Source organism: Anguilla rostrata, chromosome 3 (genome assembly GCF_018555375.3).
Source record: "Anguilla rostrata isolate EN2019 chromosome 3, ASM1855537v3, whole genome shotgun sequence".
Classification (NCBI taxonomy): domain Eukaryota; kingdom Metazoa; phylum Chordata; class Actinopteri; order Anguilliformes; family Anguillidae; genus Anguilla; species Anguilla rostrata.
In genome coordinates, this window is record NC_057935.1 from 45170514 (window position 1) to 45197512 (window position 26999).

The window sequence follows — 26999 nt, forward strand, 5'->3', positions numbered from 1 at the left end:
TTGGCATATGCTGCAAAAGGAAATGTTTACATTTTTAATACAAACTAAGCACTTAGGTAACACTTGTTAAACACATGGACATGTTGAAGTAGAGAACATTTATTCAGAGGCGTCACTAGGAGGGGTGACACCAAAATGACTGGCAATAAATTTATTGTGCAGTGTTTTGTGTAGCGACGGGTTTACTCCGATGCAGCTTATTGCCGGTTGATTTAATTAGCGGTATTAACATGACGAGAAGCGCTTTGTCGTTTGAATGCATAACACGCAATTCTTTGCGCCCATGAGCATTTTTTTTGAGATTTTACATCAAACCATTTTTTTTTACTTCATCAGTTGTGCGCCCTTCTCTGGATACAGCGTTCACTGAACGAGTAATAGCATCCCATGCATCTTTTTTTGTGTTATTTTATATACGCTACTTACGCTACTAAATATGACAGGTGGTTTGCTGTTCACGTCCCGCAGCAATATCTCCACTTCAGAACTACTGAAGTTTTTCTTACGTTTGGAGTCCAATGCTCCACTGTCTTTAGATTTTCGTTTGGGCATTATTGACTTTGTTCGCTCTCAACTTTTCTTTTCGATTTTTGTGTGTGCATACCGCCCAGCAGTCTCATGTCCTTTTATGGGGATTGGCGGGGCGTTTACCTATGCTAATTAGGAACAACTGGCACGCGCTTTACATTTACGAGGACAATGGGATTCATCATTTTAAGAACACATGTGCAAACAATTCTGCGGTTTAAGAACACGTGGTGAAACTGATGTAGACTTTTCTTAGAATCTTTCTTAAAAACAAAGTTAAGAAAAAAAACTTATGAAGATATTGGTGAATGAGGCCCAAAAACCTTAAATCCAGTGAAATCTAAGGCAAGGCAAGTTGAAAATGAATAAACACTGCCCCTTGTCTGGATACGGAGAAAGCTTTTTACACTTTTTATTTTCCCAAAAATGAAGAGACCATCAGGAAATGTGTTTTATTTCTGGACCCCACAGGCACTGCAATATCACAATAATCTGTACAGTTAGTATTTGCAATGGCCATTTTCGCCTGGAACTTGTTGCTGAACTTGGTGGATCGGTAAGTATGCCTACTATTAGCTAGAGACAATGAAATAGCTTGCAAGTAGACATGTGGAACCAAAGGACTTTCTTTATCCAAGTGTAATTTCCAGAGTTTGAGACTGCTATAGAGTATAATGGTAGTGTACAGTAGCTCTGTGTTACAACATTAATACACACTGACTGATCTTCAGGTTTAACTAGGATGGTAGAGTGAGAGCACCTGTTATCAACCACTTGAGGGGGGTGGGGGGGGATCTGTATTGACCAACTAAAACACTAACGTATGTATGTCATATTTATTTGAGAGGACTAGACAGTTACCCATTAAAATGGTGTAATCAAAGTCCAGCAGAAATACACATATTAAACTCTCTAAATTAAAAAAACAACTTCATACCTATACATTTCATTAAATCTATATACATTTAATTATATCTAATATCAACGTTTAGACCGAAATGTTGCTTTGCACATTCCGACTGCTTTCCTAATGGCTAACAAAATAAAACATTTAAATTTGGGGGGGGAGGCTGCAGTTTGTGTAATTATTGTTAATCCATTTGGACATTTGTGCTATGGCTTAGGATTGTGGCATGTTTCTGGGTTCAAAGACATTATCTGTACTGTGGTGACAGAAATTGGTAATTTGGTGGGATTTACTGCAGTGCTGTTCCTGCTTGGCTCATGTGTATCCTTATACTCTTTGAAGTGATGCATTTGGGTGTGGAAAAATAATTTCCATATGAAAATTGTTGCTTACATGGCAGACAATTTGTAAAGAACGTTCAGTGTCAGGTCAAGCCATACATTGGTTTAAGGTCAAAATAACACATAATGTGCCAAAGAGCCTAGTAAAATATGTGTATTTATACACTCATGGTGGAAAACATGAAGCAGTGTTGGAACATCGGTGATTTGAATTCTGAAATGTAACACTGTGCAAACCAAACTGTAATTATTATGCTGTAACCATTAGGTATGCAAACAGTGCATATGGGGAGAAATAAGCAGAAGGTGAGCTGAGGATAGAACATTATTTATTTATTTTTTGGCATATAAGTAGGATTCAGGTAGTATTTGCAAGTGAAGTGTATTGTTTTTGTGGGTATATATGCTGTCATAACATTCTGTTGTTGTCCCCAGAGAGTTGTGTTTAATGAATTATTAAAACACTTATTCCTGCAGGTGCAAATTACTAATGGACCACTACCTTGAAGCACTTTGTACTATTGCTACATTCCTGTGCATAATGCAGCCTCTTGGACATGTGTCTGCAATTTTGAACCAGTTGATCCAAGGTGCAAACAAGCGGAAGTAACAAAATGGTTTGGGTCATAAAAATATGGCTTTCTGTCCTTGTAATAATGGCCAGGACCATATTACCATGTACCTTGCTCTAAAGCCATGCAGACAAGTGCTTGGTTAGCCCTTGCATTGGAGACATACTTAGCAAACTATGTTGTGGCTGGAAGAGGTGTTGGTGGATCTCCAAGTTGGATACATACCCTAGCACAATGATAAGGGCACTGGGCTCCAAAATATACTGTCCCTTTGATGCAGTGTAAATGTACAAATTTACCAGAAAAACTTCCTCCTGAGTCCTACATCAGGCTAGTAATCCTCTAAATCTGTGGTGGTCCTAGCTGTATACTGGTCTTTGTTCCAACCACACCTCAAATGGCAGAAATGAGAGAGAGAATGCATCTCCTGCACTAATAGGAGCTCAATCAATACATTCTTTATTTAGAATGCAAAGGTGCACTGAGATTAGCTAGATGTAGCTAACTTCAGTAGCCTTTTGTACACGCCATTCCCCTGGTTTCCAGGCCACATTTAGCACCACACGCTAAAAGCTGATTCATAATTTGCTCCAAACAAAAGAGCTTTTGTCCTCCTGCACAACGTGTCCTGGAGAACACGCATGACTAAACACACACAGAACACTCTAGTTCCTATTCATATTCCCTTCTTCAGCCTTTTAGGATTTCCCCCTTGAGCCTTCCGAGGTTTCTTCCCATCTGCCACAGGGAGTTTTACCTTGCCACTATTGCTTTATGCTTGCTCCTCTGAGGGTTTAGGCCAGGGTTGTCTGTGAAGCATATTGTGACAATTGCTGTAAAATGCGCTATACAAATAAAATTTGATTGATTTATTGATACACAGATGAAGATGGATTGTAAGCTAATGTTAGTTTTAGAGTATATTTGTCAGCTATATGGCCTAGGCAGATGTAGCTAACTAACCAGTGATGTGATATTATATAAACACATTACATATAATCAATAAGTGATTATTATTACTTTGATCTTTAAAAATATATGTGCATTTTGAGTGTGTATATTTCATTCTTTTATTTGTTGACTTCATAATTTATCTCCCCTTTCATGCACTATTGACTCTAAAAGTTAAGAGATTTTCGCTTTGGCAAGTGAACTTTACCAGCCTACGTTTTTTTTTTTGTACAGCGTTCCTTCTGAGATCCATTAGCAAGTTAACTAGCAATGTTGACACAATCATTAGAGTAATTTCAAGACAAATATACCATTCTGCCAAGTAAAAATGACCAGTTTGTTAGAAGTGCTGTTATGGAGTATATGTGTGTTATTGGTTGCAATTGCACAGTAGGCCTACATGTACCTTTTCGGTCCAGCTCTATCGTTCATGTCCTGTGAGTTCTAGGTCATGTGTTTCTGAACCGTCACATCATTTGTGTGTCTGTAGGCATCAGCCATCAGACCCCTGCAACTCATTCAGAATGCTGCAGCTCGTCTGGTCTTCAACCTCCCCAGACAGTCCCACGTCACCCCCCTGCTCACTACCCTCCACTGGCTGTCTGTCTGTTATGGCTCGCATCAAATTCAAAACATTGGTCCTAGCATACCAGGCAGTCAAGCTGAGACACTGACCCATTTCAAACGACGACTGAAGACTCACCTCTTCAGGCTGCACCTCTCCCCATCCCTCCCTTCCCCCCTGTAAATGACTAAACTTAGGGTTGTAACTAGGCAGCTGTTTCGTAGGTGACTTAGGTGCATTAACTGTCTTAACGACTACTTGTATTTTTTCCATAGATTGCGTTGTTGCCGTTCTCGTTGTTAGTGTTAATCAGTTTAACCATCAGGGTCCAAGTTGAACTATGCGGTTGTTCCCTGCACTTGGACCGGTACTTCTCTCTAGGGGTTTCGTCATACTTGTTCCTGGTTATGGTTATACACTTTGTTGTACGTCGCTCTGGATAAGAGCGTCTGCCAAATGCCTGTAATGTAATGTAAATGTCAAGGGATCAGCCCCAGCATACCTCCACACGATCTTCAAACCCTACATGCCAGCCAGACCCCTCCGTTCCGCTACCTCAGGATGCCTGGCACCTCCCCCTCTTTGCACTTGCGTTCCCCGGTCACGTCTCCTGTCTGTTTTGGCTCCACAATGGTGGAATGACCTTCCCGTGGAGGTCAAAACAGCTGAGACCCTGATCACCTTCAAATGACGACTGAAGACTCAACTTTTCAGGCTGCACCTCTCCCCATCCCTCCCTACCTCCCTGTAGTCTCTAATTGACTATGTAATCTTAGGGTTGTAGCTAGGTAAGCTGTTTATCTTAGTTGACTTAGTTATCGCACTTGTGCCTACTCAACTATTGCTTGTTTTATTTGCATAGACTGCTTTGTTGCTGTTTTTGTTGTGTTAATCAGATTAACCTACAGGGTCCAAGTTAAACTACGCGTTCATTCCCTGCACTTGGAACTGTACTTCCCTCAAGGGTTTTCAACACACTTGTTCCTGGTTTTGGTTATACACTTTGTTGTACGTCACTCTGGATAAGAGCATCTGCCAAATGCCTGTAATGTAATGCAATAATAGATTATATTGCAGAGTTAATACACGTTAGCTATCCCACTTGCAATTCCGACACTACATTGTGTTTCAGTTGCCGTATTTTGAAATAGACATATCGTAGTGAATCTCACAACAGACTACAGCATGACATCACATTCCCAAGCTCTGATCAATCAGAACACCATACACCATTTTCACCACGCCCTGACCAATCAGGACGCTGTAAATCATTTTCAGGCACAGGACTCCGAGCAGATCTGGCACTCGGGAAGGTCTAGTACCGATACTGGTCTCTCTCTTTCCACGTATTGCTAATAAGATGGCTTACACTGTTGTCTCTATACAGATGCTTTGCTTAAATAGCCAGCACTGGACAGCCATCTAGAGGGGCTTGAAATTTAGATTAAGAGACGTTTTTACATAAATGGACTAGTCTTTGTTGGTTTAATGGACTAGTCACTTTTCAACCAAATGTAGCCTGAATATCTAGCCAGTGTAATAATAATAAAAGTGGAACAATCAGAGGTCAAAAACCTTGCTTCTTGAGTAACTGGTGTTTTAATGTCTCCTAGTTCAAGGGAATTAGTAAAGCCCTCTTTTTTGTCCACACTCAGAGAGCATGCCTTGAGTCTTAAATGTTACACTGTTAAAACATGGAAATTCATGTCTTACTCCATAACTGTGTTTGGATGCATCTAAAATAAATTATTTCTGAAGGAGAAGCACAATGACAAGAAAACAATAGTAATTGTTCCAAATAACATGATTCATTTCTCAAGGCAACAACAGATGCATTTCCTAATTAAAAGTGCTAGAGGCAGTGTAAGTTTAGCTGGGAAGCTCTCTTTACATCAACAGACTGCTGCTTGCCTTGCGGTACATAATTTTGCTTCTGTATTTTAGGTGGATGATATATAATTTATGAATTGTTGCCATTCACAATTATGCAACAGACAAGTGACCATCTAATTGAGGTTGGGGCTTCCGTATCAATAGAGATTTTGACTAGGGCCCACTGTCAGTAGAGAGCATGGCTTGGGCCCCATGTCAATAGAGAACATGGCTTTGGCCCCATGACAATAGAGAACTTGGCTAGGGCCCCATGCCAATAGAGATCGTGGCTAGGGCCCCATGTCAATAGTGAACATGGCTAGGGCCCCATGTCAGTAGAGAACTTGGCTAGGGCCCCATGCCAATAGAGATCATGACTAGGGCCCCATGTCAATAGTGAACATGGCTAGGGCCCCATGTCAGTAGAGAACAAGACTAGGGCCCCATGTCAGTAGAGAACAAGACTAGGGCCCTATGTCAATAGAAAACAAGACTAGGGTCCCAAGATAATAGTGAACATGGCTAGGACCCCATGTCAATAGTGAACATGACTAGGGCCTCATGAGCCCCAGGTGCACATTTCAATTGAAATTACTGAGATGTTGCAAAATGATATGGCCCTCAAGCTTACTCAATTGTATTCTCTTTTTAATTATTGAATAGGCTTTGGCACCCAGGACAATTGCCTGTCGTTTGTCAGTTAGATTGCAGAGACATACCTTTTGTTGAAAACTTGTGTTCTCAAAAGCATTGTCTGAAGCAATGTGGCCTTGTGAGTTTACTCGCATACAAACAGTGCCAGTAGAAATCTGTATTTTTGGAAGCCTTTATCAAATTAACATCACAATATAAAGAGACTTTCTTTATTTGATTTTTGTATTTTTTTTTATAAGGCCCAACTAAACATGAAATGCTTTCTCCTTAGATGCAAGAAGTGAGCAAGTGACTTTTCCATGAACTAAATAAGAATATGAACTATTCTCCAGCTGGTGCATGGCGTGATATGAGCGCACACTGATGAAGTGGTATTTTCCTCATGGATTTTGGTGGGGACAAAATATGAATCCAGGAGAAAGTCCCCGTCAATGTACATGAGCGGCAACTGCCCTCCAACCCTCCAAAGGCTAAACATTTTTTTCCTCTCTAAAGGAAATCACTTGGTTCAGTTTAGTCTACATAAGCCATGCAGTTGTGAACTAATGATAGATTCCTGCATTATAATTGTTTTGTTTTTTTCATTCGAGCAACAGTTCATATCGAGCCATTTCACTGTTGTGAATGGGATCACTGGCATTGTTATGATCTTCCCTGGTTTTATTTTTTTTAATAAAACTTAAAGATACTGTTGTCATTATTTCTTAGTTATAGCTAAGCACGTTGAAGCTATTTAGCTACAACTTTAATGGGAAATTAACACTGGCCCATAATAAATGTTTAGGCTATGTTTTATTGGAATTCTGACAGAAGAAAATTCAAACAAATTCAAAAGAATTAATCTTATTTATGTGATTGATTCAAATTCAAGGGAACTAAAAGCCATTTTTTTAAATCTATGAATGAATCCAGCTGCAGCACACCCGCTGATTATATATTCAGCATAATCCAACCCATTTCCCACCTGTGCCACATGCTTTGAGCTGCACACTCCTCACCTGGTCACAAATATACAAACATTCAGTGGCCACACACACTGCGTCCACATGCTGCTCCGTTGAATGTGCCTGTGTGTTGTGCATCATTGATTTTGGAAAATAGAGCCCGATGATTTTCAGTGGAATTAATTATTTACATTGTGTCAGAAATTAAATGCACAACACTTTTTAAAATGTGTTCCTTAACCCAAACAGCTCAAGACAACCTGTAACACCATGTTAAATTCAGTTAAATTTTATTTGTAAGGTGCTTTTTTACAGAGACACTGACAAAGACGCTTTACAGTGGAAATATGCTCCTCACAGGGCTCTCCATCAGCCTTAGCCCTCTGAGACGCATCTGGCTTGGCAGCGCTAGTTAACTTGATGCTGGAGACTGTGCCTTGAGACACAGCAAATCATGTTGGGCACATTAAAGCAGGGTAGAGTGCGAGGGACTGGAGCAAGAAGACAAGGATCACACAGAGCCCCCGTTTGTGAAGAATAACGTCAACCATCAAGTTGTACAGGCAGTGTCATCTGTGTCAGGGCACCTCGAGCCAGAATCAGCCTTTTGGAACACGGCCTGGGAAGCATTGAGGAAGACTGGCTGACTTTACTGCTGCTGGCGAGGCTTGACCTTGCAGCAATCTCAAGAAGAGGAAGTTTTCATTTCCTCCCACTAATTCTTTGACTGCTGGACGTTGTTCTCATTGCTTGCCTATCAGGGGACAGTGGATTAATTCAAGGTATGAAATGGGAAACCCAAAAATTAATTTTCTATTTGAAAATTTTAATTATTTGTGTGGGGGTTGAGGGTTGGGCGGTAAATGTTTAATGCATGCATTTTAAAGATTTTGGATTATCACAACAGAAGGCGACTACGAGTGAGCAGCTAAAGTCCTAATGGAACTGCAGCTATGAAGGCTTCCAAGAACTTTTCATGTCTCAAAGCAGTCTGCTGGATCTCTCAGAACACAAAGGTTGGTTAGCAGAGGAGATTGGGTGGTAACACTTTACAATAATGTCACATGAATTGGCATTAACTAGTTGTTGTAGTGTTTGGTAGTTAGCAGTTAATGTAGTTGTTAGGTGCCAACTACTGAAAAGTTCATCTGTACAGCTTTGTTAATGTATTTGTACACCATTAATTCATGTTAACAACTAAGCTGACTAATTCATGTTTTAAAGTTGCCGTATGTGGTTGGAAGCAGGGCTAAGCACTGCACTATTATTATCAAAACAGTAATTTTCTTACCGTCTTTATAATGAGACCAAACATGAATATGTTGGGAGTTAATGTAGCTTAGCTAAAAACATGTGGAAGTTTACTCCTATTTCTAACAATGAGGTGAAATCTGTTGACAAATAATTGTCAAAGACAGTGAGTTGTACTCTCCCTCTTCAGGTAAAATATTTTCCATGTAATAAAAACAACCATACCACATTATTTTCCGCTTTTAACTGGAATGCCCTGAAAATGTAGATTCCAATGATCAGCCCTTAACAGCCCGTATTTATAGAGACATTAAAATTTTCACTCAGTGATTTCAATGAAATATCAGAGACTGCATTCCATTTCAGATCACAAAGAACATTCTTGTGCAGCATCCTTTAGTCATGCAGTGGGTCTCTGGCCCTCAGTGGCAGTAAAGTAATAAAACTTTCATGGTAGAAAATTCTAGGTCATTGTATACAGTACATTTGAGAGACTTCTGGTGCAATCGTAGTTGCCCCAAAGGCATTCCTTTGGTGTTTGTGAAGGGGAGGGAGGACAGAAAGAGAAAACAGGTAACATTCCTGTACTCAATAAGAGCGAGTTTGCCAGATCAAATTATATCGCCTGTTCTTTGGCACTATCATAAACTGACAGTGAAGAACATAATGGGCATAAGAAATGGCGTCAAGCCTTGAAAATAGAAAACAAAAATCTAAAAGTAAATCAGATTATTCTATAACTTTTTAAAAAATCATATCAATGCTTACTTAATCCATTTAATCTCATCTGTGTAAATAACCATTTATTAGATGTGACATTGTCTAAGGATCCCACTGGCAAGACCTTTTTTTATTTGCACATTACCTACATGCTCAGAGTGCAGCTTTGTATTCCGGAACATATACTCATTGAAAGATAGGAGACCAATATAGTTACTGTCACTTCCTCTGAGCATTGTTTGGGCAGCTGGTTATGATGCATTATTTATATTTCTTTACTTGCTGTAGTTCCAAAATGGTACTAGGAAATACATGCCTTTTCACAAGCAAAACATTTCATCCTTACTGATGGGCACATTATCAAGCAGAATTGTGCAAACATATGTTGAAAGCTTTCATTTGGTTGGTGTACATTCTTAGCAACCACTAATTCATATTTTTATAATGTGCTATGCAAGCACTTTGAATTCAGTAAATGCAAAATGCATTAAAACTTAAGTCAGTAATAACTTTGAAAAAGCAACAGGCAATGAACTCATAGCTGATGTAACTGGTAACATAATTGATGTAACTGTTTTTATTTCACTCAGTAGTTCCATTATTGCAAGACATGAAAGTCTGTATGTTAATTTGATTCATTTTTTGGGGGGGGGATTTAAAGTAGATGTTTGGGTGTGAAATCTTTTTTGGTCACACTATCACTCACTGGTCTAGTAATTACTACTAGCAATTACTACTGCAGGTATTTGCCTGGAAGAGATTGCCTGGTTTTAAAACCTCTAGAAGCTGCTGCAAGTTTTGATTAAAGTCATTAAAGTGATTTTGAAATTTGAGCATGAATCCAGTCCTACATGTTGTGGCTTCTCTTTGGGAACACCCGCAATTTCATATGCATTATGGAAGACAGGCAGAAAAAAACTCAAATACCATTGTGTGAGTTTTCGCAAGGCCCCTCAGATGCTATGATGTGGCAGCAATGCACTAGTAGCAGCAAACCCCCAAAACCATTGTTATATCTGGACTTCACTGTTTTTTACAGTTAATCATGCATACTGTCCACTGAAAGTGAAGTAGTATGCTGTTTCCAGTCTCTCGGTGTGCTTTTTCCTCAGGTTTCTATTTGCCTGCAGGCATGGACAGAGGGTATGGTAGCCGCAGGCTGCCCAATGGCTGTAACCCTTCCTGGGTCAGCCAGTGACCACATACCTCGCAGAGGCTGATTCAGCGTAAAGCAAACTGAGGAAAACCTTCATCTGGGAGGGGTGAGGGTGTCACCAGAATTAAAGCACATTAAGGACCTTTGGGTAAAGCTTGAGTAATGACTCTTTTAGGAAATAAGGCTTCATTTGTTTCTGATGGGTTGATCCTTGTTTATGTTATAACCTGAGCTGGCACGGTTTGTCCTTAAATCTTTTTAACACAGAACTTGGAGAGAATAAAAGGAAGTAGGTTATCTTAGTCTCCCATATTCAGCCTGTTGTTATAGGATCACAGTCGTACACATCCGTCTCTGCTGCCAGGCTTTGCCTTGGCTGATAAAATTGTGATATAGCTATTCCTCAATTTGTAAGCTGAAAAACCTTGCAGTTGACATTAATTGATGACTACCTTTAAATATGCATGGCAAATCTCCTTGCAAGGAATCAAGGCATGCAGTTGATTCAGCCAGAAGGTTACAAGTTCAATTCCTAGTGCACAAGAAGAGTCTGTTTCTGGATTTTGACAGAATTTCTGCATGCATAGCAACGTTATGAATGAACCAACAGTCATGAGTACAGCAGCGATATTTAAGTCAGAATAATGGGTTGGAACACCTTCCAGAAAAATAAATGTACATGTATCTTACTGTGGTAAGTCCTGCAGTTTCCTCTAATAAAGTATTAATCAATACTATTTGGCAAATATCCAGCTTATAACTGAATAATTTGCAGAAGAATTATATTAAAGGCATATGTTGACCTGAATAGCATCTCTGTTAAGTTAATTACATGATAAAATAAAGGTAATGGCATGTAAAATTTGTCTTTAAAAAAAACTAACAGTGATTACAAGATCCCAGCAAATATCCACCAAGCGATGGTTTTTGCAACTGGAGCCAAAATGTGGCTAACATATGGCAGGGTCAGACTGGCCCACTGCCAATGACTGGCTTTGGAAGAAGTAAAGTGCCATTAGACTACACTGTTCTACCCTACCTGTGTTTTTATGTAAAATGGCAGGTACAATTTATTGTGGTTACTGTACAATATAACTTAATAAGAACAAAGCTCATAGGACACCAGTGTAAGCATGTACAGTACATGGGGGGGGGGGGGGGGTCTATGCGCACATTCCAGTGTTCTCATTTTAGTTAAATTGTGAGGGCGGGGAAGGGTGAAGACCAGACGCGACCAAACAGGGGATCTATAAGTTACCAAAGGGCACTCCAGTAACCACTGAGTCTCGTGAGAGACAAAATAAGGGAGTGCTATACTCCTAGGGGACGTATCCCAAATAATGAATAATAAACCCCTAAACAGGTAACTGAGGACGAAGGAGTATATAAGGAAAATAAAGAAATAGGGAAAAGAGAAATGAAAAATAAACAACTTCGAACCGAAGCTGAGAAAAAGAAAATGTCTTTTCAAAAAAACAAACAGAAGAAGTTCTGAGGCCAACTAAAACCAGGGGGAAAAACTGGTTAGTAAAGGGTAGAAAGGTTTGTGCCCCAACGGTGACACAATAACCCCTTAAAACCGCCGGCCTCAGAATCTGGACCTATACCGTCCTAATACCTTTTTCCAAAAAAACAAACAAACTGAAGTCAGAATTCTTTTTTAAAACTCTTTGTTCTTAATTTCCTTATACCTTGCTCAGGAATACGACAGAGAACTGGCTAGAGCAAAACACGTTACACTCAAGCACCGTTCCACTGCCTACTGACGCTTTAAATACCCAGCCACAGGTGTGGCTGGTAATCAGCGGAAGAAGTGAGCAACCCACAGGTGAAACAGATCAGAGGTAACCCTGCAGGAATGCATGGAATGTTCAAGCAGGAACAATCCTCCCACAGGAACCAAAAATAACGATTAGCCGAGTGGCTAATCTGCAAGCTCGAACTAATCGTCCCCACACACCAAAATAACGATTAGCCGAGTGGCTAATCGGAATGCTAACCACTGAGCCGGTGCAGGCACAGAAAAATGATCTACCTGCACAGAAACCGTGACATAAATACTGTTGAAAGGATGCCTAACCAATTAATTACTGCCAGTTGCACCACATACACAGGGTTTTTCCTGGCTCAATATGAGGCAGACATGGTACTTTAATTGTGATCATGTAAACACATTTATCACATCTTGTTCAAAATATGAATTATACTTAACAGCCACCTGCACTCACCTGCCCTCTTTATTCTCCTTCTTGTGAACTCTCTTTCTGAAAATAATTGGTTATTCTACAGGCCATATCTGCAAAGTTGACTGTGACTGTGGTCATGTTACCGCAAGGTTCTGCATTTTTTTACACCAAAAAAAGAACCAAAACACAGGGAAAAGTACATTGCGATCTACAAAAGCAGATATTCCCAGGTTTTTTGATATTACAGTGGGTGATGACCCAGACTTGAACCACAACAGAATAACTGCTCTTGTTTCTTTGTGCCAATCATCTTTCAGTGTATGATTGTGTTGTTTTTTTTATCATAATATATACACACACAGCATTTGGTAGCACTGCGAGATTCAAAGACTCAGCACTTAATTAGAATAAGAAGTCAGAAACAAGATGTCACACTCATAGCATAAATGTAAATTAGCAAAAAGTAAATTCCGCACAGATTTTAGGGAGTATTTATTCACCCAGCGAGTAGTCACTATAGCTTGCCAGGTCATGTAGTAGAGGCAGAAACTCTGGGCATTTTCAAGACCAGTCTTGATACAGTACTAGATACCATCTAGTATGTACGTAAACCGAACACTAGATACACTTTAGTGGTAAGAAAATGGTGAGCATTGTTGAGCTGAATGCCCTGTTTCCGTCCTTATGTTATGTCTTGTTATATTATGAGACAACAATGTCTTATGTTGAGAGATCATTAACCAAGATGGGCTCTTAGCAGAAGGCTGTGGAATAACACATCCATCACTGTCTCATGTTCTCATAATCTGTTTTCCACATCTTCATATTTTATTTAGCACATTTTTTCTCTTGATATTTTGCTGCAGATCTATTGCAGAGAAAAGAAAGGTCACTTTCAGGTCAAAACCTACTGTTTTCCCATTAACATGTACCAGCAATGAGGAAAAACATGTCTGTATTTTCTGCCTGTTCAAGATGTACCGCTGTAATATAAACCTAGAGGTACATCGATACACAAACAAACTGTATTGGGTGGGAATGCTATACTTTCATTGAATTACCATTTGTGAACTGAATTGAAATCATTGCGGGCCAAGGTGTCACCAGTTGTGCCCTGCTCTCTGCTATCTGTCTTAGCATGTTCATAACTGGAACACTGTGTGAAGTTCAAAATTCTGCAGATTTCTGGCCCACTTTTTCCACCCTCCTACATTTTTACCATTACTAGTTGTCATTTGGCTGTCACTTTTAGTCAGTGGGTTAACCTAATGAAATCGCAGACAGGCAGAAATTTGCATTCTCTTAAATTACTGCTTTTCTCAGTCACTAATCGCACAGCCGTAAAGCTTACACTCTTCTCTGATGCAAAAAACTATTTGATCCAGTCACCTTCTCCAAAGTAGGGCTGAAATTGACACCTCAGGTTGATGATTATGGAATTTTATAATCCATAACTGTCCGCAGCAAGTCAGACAGCCGCTAATACTACACTGATTGTATTGATATAGCAAGAAATCCCCCTCAAAGACACTTGTCGAAATGGTTGTGCGATTAAGTGTAAACCAGGCTTAGGCCTATGATAGTAATGTGCCTACACAGACAGGTGTGTAACACATACAGCCTTCACCCTTCAGGGGCGTACACATACATGCAGAGTCATTATGGTTAGTCATAATATTGATATAAATTAGATAACTACAGTAAAGACGAATAATATAGGATAATTATTTGACCAATCATGGCAAAACACAGAAGTATTTCAGCAGAAGTATACGGTCCAGGGTGTCTGTCAAACCCACTCTAAAGATGATGCAGATTCAATATTTGAACTTGTTAAACAACGTTTGCCCCACATCCATGGCGGGCCCGTGGCATAAACGCTCTATGCCATGGGTGTCAAACTCTGGCCCGCGGGCCAAATTTGGCCCGCAGTGTAATTATATTTGGCCCGCGAAGCAATCCCAAATGACTACTAGAGCTGGCCCGCCAGTATTATAGACAAATCCGGCGAAACCCGGAAGTAAAGCAGCGCCGCCATTACTGCGTGCCTTGCTGCCAAGCGGCCAAAACCAGACTTCGTTTTTGAAGCTCATTTCCAGGTGTTGTAGTTCCTGGTTGCTCACTAGCGCCACTACGGATGGCTCCAGTATACAGTGCCAATATTTGTTCTGGACCAATGAGGTACAGCTTGCGTCACTTCCGGATTACTGCGTAGGACTGAGCTACAGTAGGGGCTACAATCTGTGGTCACTGGGGTGGGAGGTGGCGTCTCTTGGCCTTGACATTGCGGCTCCGACCACGGTCCACCTGTGCGAAGTCAGAAAATGCAGGCTTCCGATTTTGTAGTGGTTTCATTATAGCGTGTGCTATTTACAGCTGCACTAGACGACCATAAAATAATCCTCATCTGAAGTTTTGCGGTAGCCGAGTCATTTTTACTATTTCCTTTAGCCCACTTAACCAAATAATTAGTTGGCAGAAAGCGTAATCAGCTAACGCTTATTTGCTAGTATATGTGGTAGTCCAGTAGCCTATGCTAAAACAGTTCGCAACTTCGGCTACCAAGCCATTTGACTAGCTAGCTAACCCTAACCGGCAAATATTCCATCTGTCAAACGTGTTTGACGGCTTGTCAGTCGTGTACATTCCGTAAATGTCTACCTGGGTTATGCTGCACGAATGTGACAAAGCTAGAAGCTAGCAAGAAAATAATAATAATTAGAAATTCAATGTACATTATTTTTGTCTTCATGCAACAGGTGGAAAACTTGCTCTTCAAAGTGCGTTGTCATATTTACACGCCTGTAGATCAGTTATTAAAATACTTGGTAAATTTGTTAATCACCGCTGACAGTGTTAATTTTTATTCGGTAAAATGTGACTTGCGAACGATCGGTCAGCTAGCGTCACCCAGCAAGTAAACACCACAAACGGCGATGGAGTAGTAGCAGTTAATGGCTCATTAACTGACTGTGGCGAAAACCTACGACGATAACTTGCTTGGTTAACAGCAGGTCTACCAGACAGTTATATGAAAATTAGCCTAGTCAAATCACCAGTAGTCTACACATCTCTGATTGATTGACCATCAGTGCAGTCGATGTTCTTCCCCTGTAGTTCCTATTGCTAATGCGTGAGCTAACCACGGATAGCTTACCTAGCTCACTGGCAAGCTGATATGCTAGCTAAGCATATTCGTTTTGCCGAGAAACATAAATTGAAGATAACTGAACATACTTGTATTATTAATGCCATACATATAACGTGATTACATGACACAGTACAGTCACGGATGGAAATTAAACTCCGTAAACATTTGATCATATATTTTAAAACATAACGGCAGACAGTCAGCTAGCCTCAAGTTCGTTCTGCAATCGTTCGTTCAGGTTGATGAATGCTCTGCTGTTGTTTTGGCGCGTCAATCAGGACAGGACGCAGAAACGCAGTAGGACGTCCAAACGTTCAACAAAAAACGGACAGTAGTCATAGCGACTTCACGCTACAACTTTCACCGTGCTACCCCTTCCCAAAAATGGCGAAAAGAAAGGCAGAAAACCGGAGCTTTCTGGACAGGTGGGAGGAAGAATATCTGTTTACATATGTAAAAGACAGACCTGTTTGTCTTGTTTGTGGAGTCAACGTGGCTATAACTAAGGAGTACAACATTAGACGACACTATGAAACGAAACACCATGACAAGTACAAGGACCTGGACATAACTCAAAGGAGACAGAAAGTAGAGGAGATGAAAAGAAGTTTGGTTTCACAACAGAATATGTTCAAAAAAGCCACATCACAAAGTGAGGCTGCTGTAAAGGCTAGTTATATTGTGGCAGCAGAGATCGCAAAATCAGCCCGGCCCTTTAATGAGGGATAGTTTGTGAAAAAGTGCATGATGAAAGTTTGTAACCTCGTGTGCCCAGAGAAAAAGCAAGCATTTTCAAACGTGAGCCTGAGCAGAAACACAGTAGCTGATCGCACATGTGATCTTGCCACCAATCTGTATGACCAGCTGATGGAAAAGGGAAAAGATTTCGTTGCATTCTCCCTTTTCTGTGGATGAGAGCAGCGACGCATCTGATACTGCTCAGCTGTCAGTCTTCATCCGTAGAGTGGACTCAAATCTGTGTGTTACGGAGGAGCTATTGGGATTAAAATCAATGAATGGCACAACCACAGGAAAGGAAATCTTTGAGGAGGTTTCCAAATGTGTAACTGAAATAAAGCTGCCGTGGGATAAACTCGTGGGATTAACGACAGATGGTGCGCCAGCAATGTGCGGTAAAAAGAGTGGACTGGTGGGCAGGGTTCGGGAGAAGATGCGGGAAGAGAACTGTGCAGGTGAGCTAACTGTTTATCACTGCATCCTACATCAGGAATCACTGTGTGGCAAAGCCCTAAAGATGGAACATGTTATGACCACAGTAACACAATTAGTTAACTTTATAAGAGCCAAAGGTCTGAATCACCGCCAGTTTAAGTCTTTTCTGGAGGAGTGTGGTTCGGAATACGCAGACGTGCCGTATCACACAGAGGTGAGATGGTTAAGCCGAGGAAAAGTACTGAACAGATGTTTCGAGCTGCGTGAGGAAATATGTCAGTTTCTGGAAAGCAAAGGGAAGGACACATCAGAGCTCCGGGAGCAAAAGTTTCTGTGTGAGCTGGCCTTTCTGTGTGACATCTCGAGCCATCTCGATGCGCTGAACCTGCAGCTTCAGGGGCGGGGGCGCATCATCACAGACATGTACGCTGCAGTGAGGGCTTTTAAAACTAAATTGTGCCTGTGGGAGAATCAGATGCTGCAAGGAAACCTTGGCCATTTTCCCTGTTGTCAAACCATAAAAACGCAGATCTCTACCGCCGTGTTCCCATGCGCACAGTTTACTGAAAAACTCAGTGTACTTGGCGCTGAGTTTAGCCGGCGATTTACCGACTTTGATGTCCAGAAATGTAGGTTTGAACTGCTCAGTAACCCCTTCGCAGTTGATGTGGAAAACGCACCAACCAACCTCCAAATGGAGCTGATTGAACTCCAGTGTAATGACACACTGAAGTCGAAGTATGATGCTGTGGGCGCCGCAGTTTCCACAGTTCATCCCTGACACAATGCCTCAGCTGCGCACCCAAGCTGCTCAGATGCTCTCCATGTTCGGCAGCACTTATCTCTGTGAGCAACTTTTCTCCTCGATGAAGATGACTAAAACATCTCACAGGAGACGTCTGACTGATGAACACCTTCGCTCGATACTGAGGATTTCCTCAGCTCAGAGCCTGAGCCCAGACATTGATGAACTACTAGCATCCAAGAAGAGATGCCAGGTATCTGGCTTGGGCACATCAGATTAGATCAGTGTGTAGCAAACTGAGCAATAATTAACCTTTTCTTTATGCACTTTTTCTTGCTACTCCAAGGCATGGGCTTGAATGGTTGATTGATTTATTATTGTTGTTTTATTTTTAAAATTATTAGCCTGTGGAAAAAGTTTATTTTGATATTTAAATCAGAAGGCTGCAAATAGAAAAGAGGCATACGATTTTTATTTAAATTTCATTTAATAAATTAATGCCATTGATGTGTTTTTTTATTTGAAATTCGATTTTGCATGTCTGCACTATTGTTATATATTGTATAGTAATAAGCGTTGCTTGTTCCATATTCAATGTTAAAGCAAAACTTGTTTGGGTCCATATTAAAAGGTTCATTTGTTCAATGTTGGCCCGCGACTTTGTTCAAGTTTTAAATTTTGGCCCACTGTGTATTTGAGTTTGACACCCCTGCTCTATGCGGTTGTTTAGGACCACAACCGATAGGGTGGGCCACACGACCACGAGGGGGGGGGCCCACACGAACCAATGTTTATCTAAGGTAAATAACGTTATTTTCATAATTACGGTATTCATCCCGTATTGTGGAACTAGCAGTATAAATTTAAAATGGAATGGCAACAGAACGTGCCATAACAATGTAATATAAGAAGAACCCAACCCCCCCCCCCCCCCCCCCACCGCTCGACAGAATCCAACAGCACCCCCGACTCCCTGCTCGAACGCAGCCCACAGATTTGTTTAGGGCCACCAAAATCCCTGCCCACATCCGTACAAGACCATGCAAGTTGAACAAAAGATCAATTTTAGAACATTTCAGTTGTTAAATATTAGTGCATTCACTTATATATTTGTGATTCGCACAGCCAACCTACCTGATTGGACAAAGAATTGGGAGACGACAGAGGCTTTAGAGGGTTTATCGTCCAAGGACCACATACCTGTCCCCCAGTGAAGGGGAATGCCACCATAAATTGTGCTTGCTATCCCGCAAGGCTGTAACAAAAATCTGTCATCTCCTGGCAGATGAGCTGGAGAAGAATGCCTGCTGTCCCTATATGCACTCCCCGTTGCTGCCACGCAAGTCCTGGCTTCACTACATTTCCTTGTGAGTGGGTTGTTCCAGCTTTACCTCAATTGGTGGCATATTTCAATCTGCTGTATTAATTTCAGCCATGCACGCAGTTACCTCAGTGAAATGCCAATGAAAACTTTCAATTCCCCATAATGCCTTACCGGCAGGCACAGGTAAAACAGGAGTTCAGGGCATTAATTGCATACACGTGCAATTGCGGACCCCAGCAGAGAATGTTCTTATACATGTGAACCTTAAAGCACCTTTATTCACAAAAATGACAAACTGTGTTTTATCTTTATTCTTCTGTGGAATCAAACTGCTGGAACTGATGATGTAATCGGGAAGCACTAACATGGAACTATGCTTCTAACTACAGGTCGAGAGCTATACCTATTTAACCACACAGCTATCCAACTACACAACTTTGTGAAGCTGTTTGCAAATGTTCGTCCAAACTATGGTTTTCAGGAACGCCAAATCGTCTAATGACAGTTCTTCCAACGTTACTTGCTGTAGTTAGACAACAACACTTTCGGGAAATGCTCCCCAGGGTGTTGCATAATTGCTGGCTGCATCGCCAAGGGTTAGGGTAGGTTCAATAATCCAGCATTTTTTCTCATCGCAGCCCCGGCTGGTCGACCAGATACCCATTGTCTGCTTGCTAAAGCTACAGGTGCAGTGTCTTCCTCGGACTCATGGCTGTGTGAAGCTTAGTTTGTGGCCAGCGATGTGAAAAGCAGCAGCTTGAGACATCACGTGGTTCAGAGGAGAGTGCTGCAGAGATTGTAAGTATGAGCTGTGTACATTTAACAGTCCATATTGAAGAGAAAAGTGGGGTAAAGTGTTAAAATTGAACAAATAAAATCACCTGCATTTCAGGGTTTCCTGTGTCTCTATCTCTACTGTCACAATATTTATATAACATGGAAAACCCTTACATATTATTGTCATAATGTTGCTTGATTAATGTTTCTTTAATAAATCATTTAAACAAAGACCCATGCAGTGTGTAGATGCATATGTATTTTCCTTTTCCTTTAGCACTGATAATCATTTTGCACCTATATCACTGCAGTACAAACGCCAGGGGGATTTCCCAGTACCATATACCAACACCATTATAAAACCTTCATTAATAATATTCTAAAATTACTTTTCAAGGATGAAAGCAATTAAATTTACCAGGAGATATAGTTTGTGTATTGAAGCATCTACTGCATGAGAAATTACAACATACAGTAATGTCAACATAATATATTGCATTTTGCTGAGCCTAATAGTGGAACACAGCTGTGCAGCTTGTAATTTTATATGTACAGCCTAGAACAACCATGGCTCTGTATGTCATGTAAATATTACTGTTATAAATTAATTGCACGTGGTTCTTTGCCATGCTGATCGTTTGTCCCATGCAAACAATTTCTTGTTGTTTAATCAAGACTCATAGTCATGCAGTTACCAGGGGGTTCAGTAAGGACACACGTGCTGTCCAGCACACACACGCATACACACACATACACCCACACACACGTGCACATTCTCAATGATACAACGGGGTCAATCATTAACAAATAAACAAGGGGATGAGGGGTGGGTATGAACAAACATAAGGTGGCTGTATGTTTAGAGTCAGAAAGCTGAAGGATTTTAAGATATAAATGTGTATTTGCACATGTATATATTAAGATATTTTAGGTAAGTACAAATCAGGGTTACCATAACACATTTGGAGTGTTATGCTCAAGCTGTCCAAATAATGAGCCATGGGAATCTAGCAGTCAAAATAATGAGTAGAAACCCTTGGGAATTTGTGGCCGTGACTGTTGTCCTGATAATGGCACTAGATCAGCATTGTCACTTAGTTTGGTACGTTTAGTCTTGGAAACACAAGAGGTGATTTTGAAAAAGTTTTTAGGTTTATAGGTAATAATGATCGCAGTTTTCAGAGAATGCACAGGGAGCCTTTAGCCAATTCATTATTTGGAAATAGAAAATTGTGGTGTATTAATCGTTTCTAATGTTATTTCTTTCCCCATTTGCCTTTGTGTTTTTCTTAAGGTGTTTATTGAGTATTTATGTTTTCGCTCATAGGGCCACAGTATTTACCCTGCTTTTATAACTTCATGTATTTTTGAACTGACTTTACTCATTCTCACAACTTACGTTTAATTTGGTTGTATTTGTTTTCCATTACAATCAGAAAGACAGAAATTCATTTCATAACAGAAAATTTCACATTATCACATTATGATGCTGACAGAATTTTGTTTTCAGTTCAGTTCAGTCTACCACCCTAAAAATGAGTCCTACTTGGCTTGATATTGTCATGCATAATTAGCATACAGTTAAATGTGAAAGTATTGGGGCTGTGACACAATTCTTTGTTTTGGCTCTGTACTCTGCTCTGCACATTTGACTTGAAATAACACAATGGATATGGCGTTAAAGGGCAAACTGTCAGCTTTAATTTTAATGCATTTACATCCATATCAGGTCATCTGTTTGGGGATCACAGCACTTTTTATACATATTCCCCCCATTTTAGGATGGCAAAAGCAATTTGACAAATTAACATGACATTAACTTGAAACCTCAAGTGCAAAACATAGAAATCACCAGATGCTAGATATCTTTCCTGGTGACATTCTGCCAGGACTTTACTGTAGCCATCTTCAGTTGTTGTTTGTTTCTGGTGTGTTTTGCCCTCAGTCTTATCTTCAGCATGTAAGACACATGTTCTGTTCAGGATGGTTTATTGACTTGGCCTTTTAAAGATCATTTCACTTTTCAACTTTTAACTCCTTGGTTGCTTTAGCACTATAGCCGCGTTTCCACCAAAATTACCCGGAACTTTTAGTCCCAGGAACTACTTTTCAAGGAACTAAAAGGTTCCTTCAGCCCATGGTTGTCTGCGTTTCCACCGCGGTCTAAAGTCCCGCAAAGATTAGGCAAATTAGCCCACTGACGTATGAAAAAGCGACGTTGTCGTCCGTCCATCTGTCCTATGATTTATTCTGTAACCCCATACTACCACCGAAGTAGCCTACATTATTTTCTAATAACCGGGACAGCCCGGAGGGGTTTATTCCACTTATATACAACGGGCTACCAACAATGACTGTATATGGTTACTTTTGTATTTATTGATTTTTATCAATTTAATCACCTGGAATTGAAATATTCTTCTGCAGGCGTTTGGGCATATTTTACCGTTGTCAAGCAAAAATGTCGTTGGTAGTTGAACTTGGACCGTTGTTATGCAACAAATACTATATAACAGGCCAATAGTCAGATTGTAACTGTTTTATATATCCTCTCAAACACATTCATTATGTTTTTATGCGAACATTCGCTTTCATGTCTTGATATCCGAAGCGACAGAATGCATTCACATTTCCAATATAACTGGCAACAACAGCAGAAAACATGCACACGTTGTAAACAATTTGCTGTTTGATTACTTTCTCATCGTCAATTCCATATAGGCAAACCGCAAAATGACAAGAATAGAACGAAAACTCGGACTTGCGTGAAAATTTAAATTAGTAGTGGTACAGCCACCGTTTGCTTTCCTTCGAAGTTACTGCTAGCCGAGCAGCGAAGTGTGCCCTCCAGATGCGAACCATGCACCATAAATTAGTCCATAGTCTTCCTGGTCTTTTCGTGGAATTGAAGAATGGCAGTAAAATGGAGTAAAATTACGGCAGTCTGAAAAAGCTAAAGGGACGATTACTAGAATTAACCTAGAATAACCTTAATTACTAGAATTAAGATGCTTCTCTACACTTCAAAATGTATCCTGCTGCCACTTTCAGCAGTCACATCATCAATGAAGACAAGTGAGCCAGTTCCAGTGGCAGATATACATAGCTTAATCATAACACCACCCCCGTGTTTCACATGGGCTCTTTGCATCATGAGCACTTCCATTCTGTCTGCACATTTCCTGTTTCCATGTCTTTGGTATAGGTTAATACTCATCTCATATGTCCATAAGACCTTTTCCACTCTGACCGTTCTGTTCTTGAGGTTTACCAGTGGTTTACATCTTGTAGTGAACCTTTTGAGGCTATGCTGGTGTAATCTTTTCTTTATGGTAGTCTCTGACATGTCTGTGCCTACATGCGGGCACATGTCCTTGATTTGTTCAACAATTAAAAAGGGGTTTTTATTCACATTTGAAAGCATTCTTCAGTCATCCACAATAGTCGTCTTCTGTGGTCTGCCAGGTCGTTTGCTATTTCTTAGCTCATCAAACAGTTGCCTTTGACTCATCCAATGCTGTGGCTATGTCTCTGATCAATTTATTGAGATTTTTCAGCCTCATGATGGCCTGGTTTACTGGAGTTGGCTCATATATGGCCCTCATGTTGAAAGACAATAGCAACAGACTTAAAATGCAAATTACACTCCTTGCATCAACTCAAGACCTTTTGCCATCTCTTTGTCTCCAACTAATGGCGGGAGAGTTGTGTGTGTGTGTGTGTGTGAAGGAATCTAACTGTATATAATCTTAACCAGTCTTTTAGTGACTAACAGATCACATAGTATTGATATAGCATGCTATTTTACATCTCCAAAGACCCATAATATCATTTGGTTACCAAGTGTCCTCTTGGAGTCTCCAAATGGCCTTTTTGTTAACCCACCTGGACATATTTTGGAAACAAACTATGCAGAATGCGTATTATTAGGCACATTGTTATCAGATTTAACCTGGATTTGCCTAGCATTGTGGCTGTGGCTCCATTGAGTTTTTAGGCCACCAAGCATCTATATCCACTCAATAAAATATTTTAGATGAGAAAAAAACTTCCACAACCACTGTGTTTGAGCTTCTGTTACTTTGTTTCAGTAATATTTAGTGTAATTCTCTTGCAAAACAAACTGCAAGGAGTTACCTTTATGAAGAGAGTGTGTCAGTAGTTAAAAGGGTTCAAGAGTAGTAACCATTTTATTTTGGGTATGTCATTTTCAGGCTGGGGCGGGGAGGCGATACTGAAGGAGCTAAGATAGGCAGGGAAAAAATCTAGCCAGTGCTAGAAATTCGAGACATAGTGATAGACATACTGTAGGTCAAACAATTTCAGAAATGTATAAATCAAAATACATTTACCCCAGTAATTATGGAATCAGATCAGGTAAGATTTTTTTTTTCTCTTTCATCAACAAGATTAATTAATTTTATATTACTAGTCTTGTGCGGATAATTGGATTGGCGGGCACATGCAGAAGAATGGAGTGAACACCAATTAACTTATGACACCGTCAGCTTGATTATTGCATTGTATTAAACATGAAATGAATCACTTTCAAATGGTGCCAAAGCGCTTAGTAAACTTAGTCTAATATATGAAGACAGATTTGCATTTGGATTGCATGCTTATGTGACCGGGGCTAGTGTTTCTTCACTTGTTCCTGTTTGGGATGACATCATGGTAAACTGGTTGCGTGTTTTTCCCCACCCCTCTTCACTGAGTAGTTCGCCAATTAGGTAGGTTTCTATATAAGTGAAATGTACCTATCGCTTTACCTTGTTTCCTGCTTTTGTGCCCGCCCGTGTTTCTGAGCGTCTTCCTGCTTTGGTGAGAGGTACGTGTAACCGTGCAGTATTGTTCCTCTGTTTTAAGGTTCAATATCCACAGCGGTGTATTCATAAACATTTGTATTTGTAGTTTATTGGCTTCTAGTAAATCGCTGGATCCTACTGTGAACCAGTTGTTGCTGCATCTAGGTAGGTTCGGAAGACGTGTACATTTAACTAAAAGTCTGTGTTTCCACTGGCTAACAAACCCTCCCATTCATTTACAGATATCCGTAAGCCAGAGCGAGTGATTGATTCACCTGGCTGAGATAGCCTAATAGTAAAGTGAGGGTGTGTCTTCACCAATCAAGGTGCATGCATTTCTGAGGTTTAAGGTAGGCTAGAGGTCTGGTAAGTAGGATTGCCTTATGGCATCCGAGGTAATTATTTTTCATAGCGATTGTCCGGTTACCTTATTTATTGGTTGTTTTTTTTCCCCCTTTAGGTTGCCTCAATGTGCTCCTGTTTTGCCTCTTTTTATTACTGCAACATTACTTGCCTACAGCTTATTAACCACTTGTAGGTTTCCGCTGTGTTTAGGATTTGGTAGGCTAATCTAGCTTTGTCAAAAGGGTATTTCGTACTTGTACTACACCTGCTACCCTGAACGCTCCTGAAGTGTATTCGCGCTGGTCGTGTTTTACTGCCATTGTTCAGCTGTTAAATCTCCGTTCCTTTGCATTAAACGGGCTAAACTGCGTTTGTTGGCAGAGATACGGGAAAGACTGGCCTACCCAAATTGCCATTTTTAATTTCGAAATGATCTAAACTAACCAACTGGTTCTTTGTATCTGATTCATTGTTTTTAGCTAGATTTATTACATTGTTTAAATTAAGGTTGGCGGTGAGCCCAGCGCTGCTCTGGTGGGGAGGTTAGCCGGTGGTTAGGTCTGTTTACATTCCTGTTAATGGTAATTGCACTGAATCACTTATTTAACACAAATTTGATTGTGTTTCAGATGAGGAGGCACGCGTGGCGGTAAGTAGAATTCACTTGGACAGCCCCTATTGTTGGTATACCTCCCACCGAGTGGATGCACGGCTCATTTGTTAGCGCGATCTAGTGGTCATTTTTTTGTAATTTTTAATTAAATAGTCTGGAAGTCCGTGTATGTATTTTGATGTTAAATTAATAAAAGTTTGGTATCATTGCTTAAATTCTTCTGTTTTTTTTTTTTTTTTTGTAGCTTCTAATCGTTTTGGCTATTTGATCTTGATTCTTCCATACAGGTACTTCCAGCCCTCTTAAATCTCAATGAAAGTTAAAATAATTTCTTTTGAACCACGTCTCTGTCTTCTTTCAATGAAAGAACCTGGGAAACTGTTGTAAAATGTCCAAACTGGTTATCTCCTTGGGTGAAATTCCCAAGGTGGCGTAGTCTGGCTACTTACCCTTATCCATTGCCACATTTAGTACATGGAACACATCCATGCACTGAAATGAGTAATTATGAAGCACTTGTTTGGGCTGCCAACTGACAAAGTAATGCCCTCAGTCTCACTGTACTACAATTGTCAAGCTATGGGAGCTCACACCTTTGTTTTTGAGAAAACTCAACATATACTGTAAAGACAACCACCAAATAACACACATTGATTGTGTTAGGCTAATGTCAAGCCTCTGCCACACAGGACCCATCCAGCTAGTTTTATGAATGTTTCGATTTAGCATGTTATGCTCTGCCATTTGCAAATGGATTTGCTGTGAGACTTAGGAATCCAATGTAGAAACAGGGCTACACTTATTTGCAGTGCATGGGGAGTGTTATGATTCATAAATAGGACTGAAATGCATACACCAGGGAGGTAGTTAGGTAAGGAAAAGGGTGCAATTCCATATGTGAGGCAACCATAACAAATTTATCATCAATCTTCCATTTATATGAATACACTATATTCTGTTTTTCAGTGACTGGCTCCTCCAATATCTGCAAGTTACTAAATTTAAAGTAGGTCGTCCTCTAAGGTGTTGAGATTTATTATACTGGGGGGACGGTCCATTTTGATCACCATTCAGCAAGATTTTGTTGCGAGAGGCAATTCCCCTGCAGCTCAATGGCACACTGCACCGCTCTCACATGAATAATGATGGTAAAAATGTTTTGTTACAGTGAGGGCTTCTGCATTAATGTGCACTGCATGAATTCTGGAAATGCTATGCTCCACATTTCAGTTTCATAAATCATGCCACGGTTGAGCTCATTGGTCCTCTCATCTTGCTCTCACCAAGAGCTGCTCACCATAATTGTATGCCTGTAAGCCCTTTATACCAAAGTATTCTTTGGTAGTTTATTTGTAAGTCAATGAAGAGACAAGTTCCTGATTGTGGAATGTAATCTTTGACATTTAAAACTTGAGCATG

General features: G+C 40.3%; 2 long non-coding RNA genes and 1 pseudogene across 3 annotated transcripts; all 3 read left to right on the plus strand.

Annotated features, from left to right (window-relative positions):
- Positions 1-7419: 7419 nt before the first annotated feature.
- LOC135252052 (uncharacterized) lies at positions 7420-11195 on the plus strand. 2 transcript variants are annotated; one of them, XR_010329286.1, is made up of 3 exons: positions 7420-8116; positions 8222-8350; positions 10418-11195. It is a non-coding gene; the product is annotated as an uncharacterized LOC135252052 (long non-coding RNA). The 2 variants fall into 2 exon arrangements; XR_010329285.1 differs by having other exon boundaries at positions 7423-8116; positions 8242-8350.
- Positions 11196-14533: 3338 nt separating this feature from the next.
- LOC135250980 (general transcription factor II-I repeat domain-containing protein 2-like) lies at positions 14534-18366 on the plus strand (annotated as a pseudogene).
- A 6197-nt stretch (positions 18367-24563) lies between these two features.
- LOC135252053 (uncharacterized) lies at positions 24564-26238 on the plus strand. Its single transcript, XR_010329287.1, has 4 exons — positions 24564-24645; positions 24729-24787; positions 24865-24948; positions 25083-26238. It is a non-coding gene; the product is annotated as an uncharacterized LOC135252053 (long non-coding RNA).
- The last annotated feature ends 761 nt before the right edge of the window (positions 26239-26999 follow it).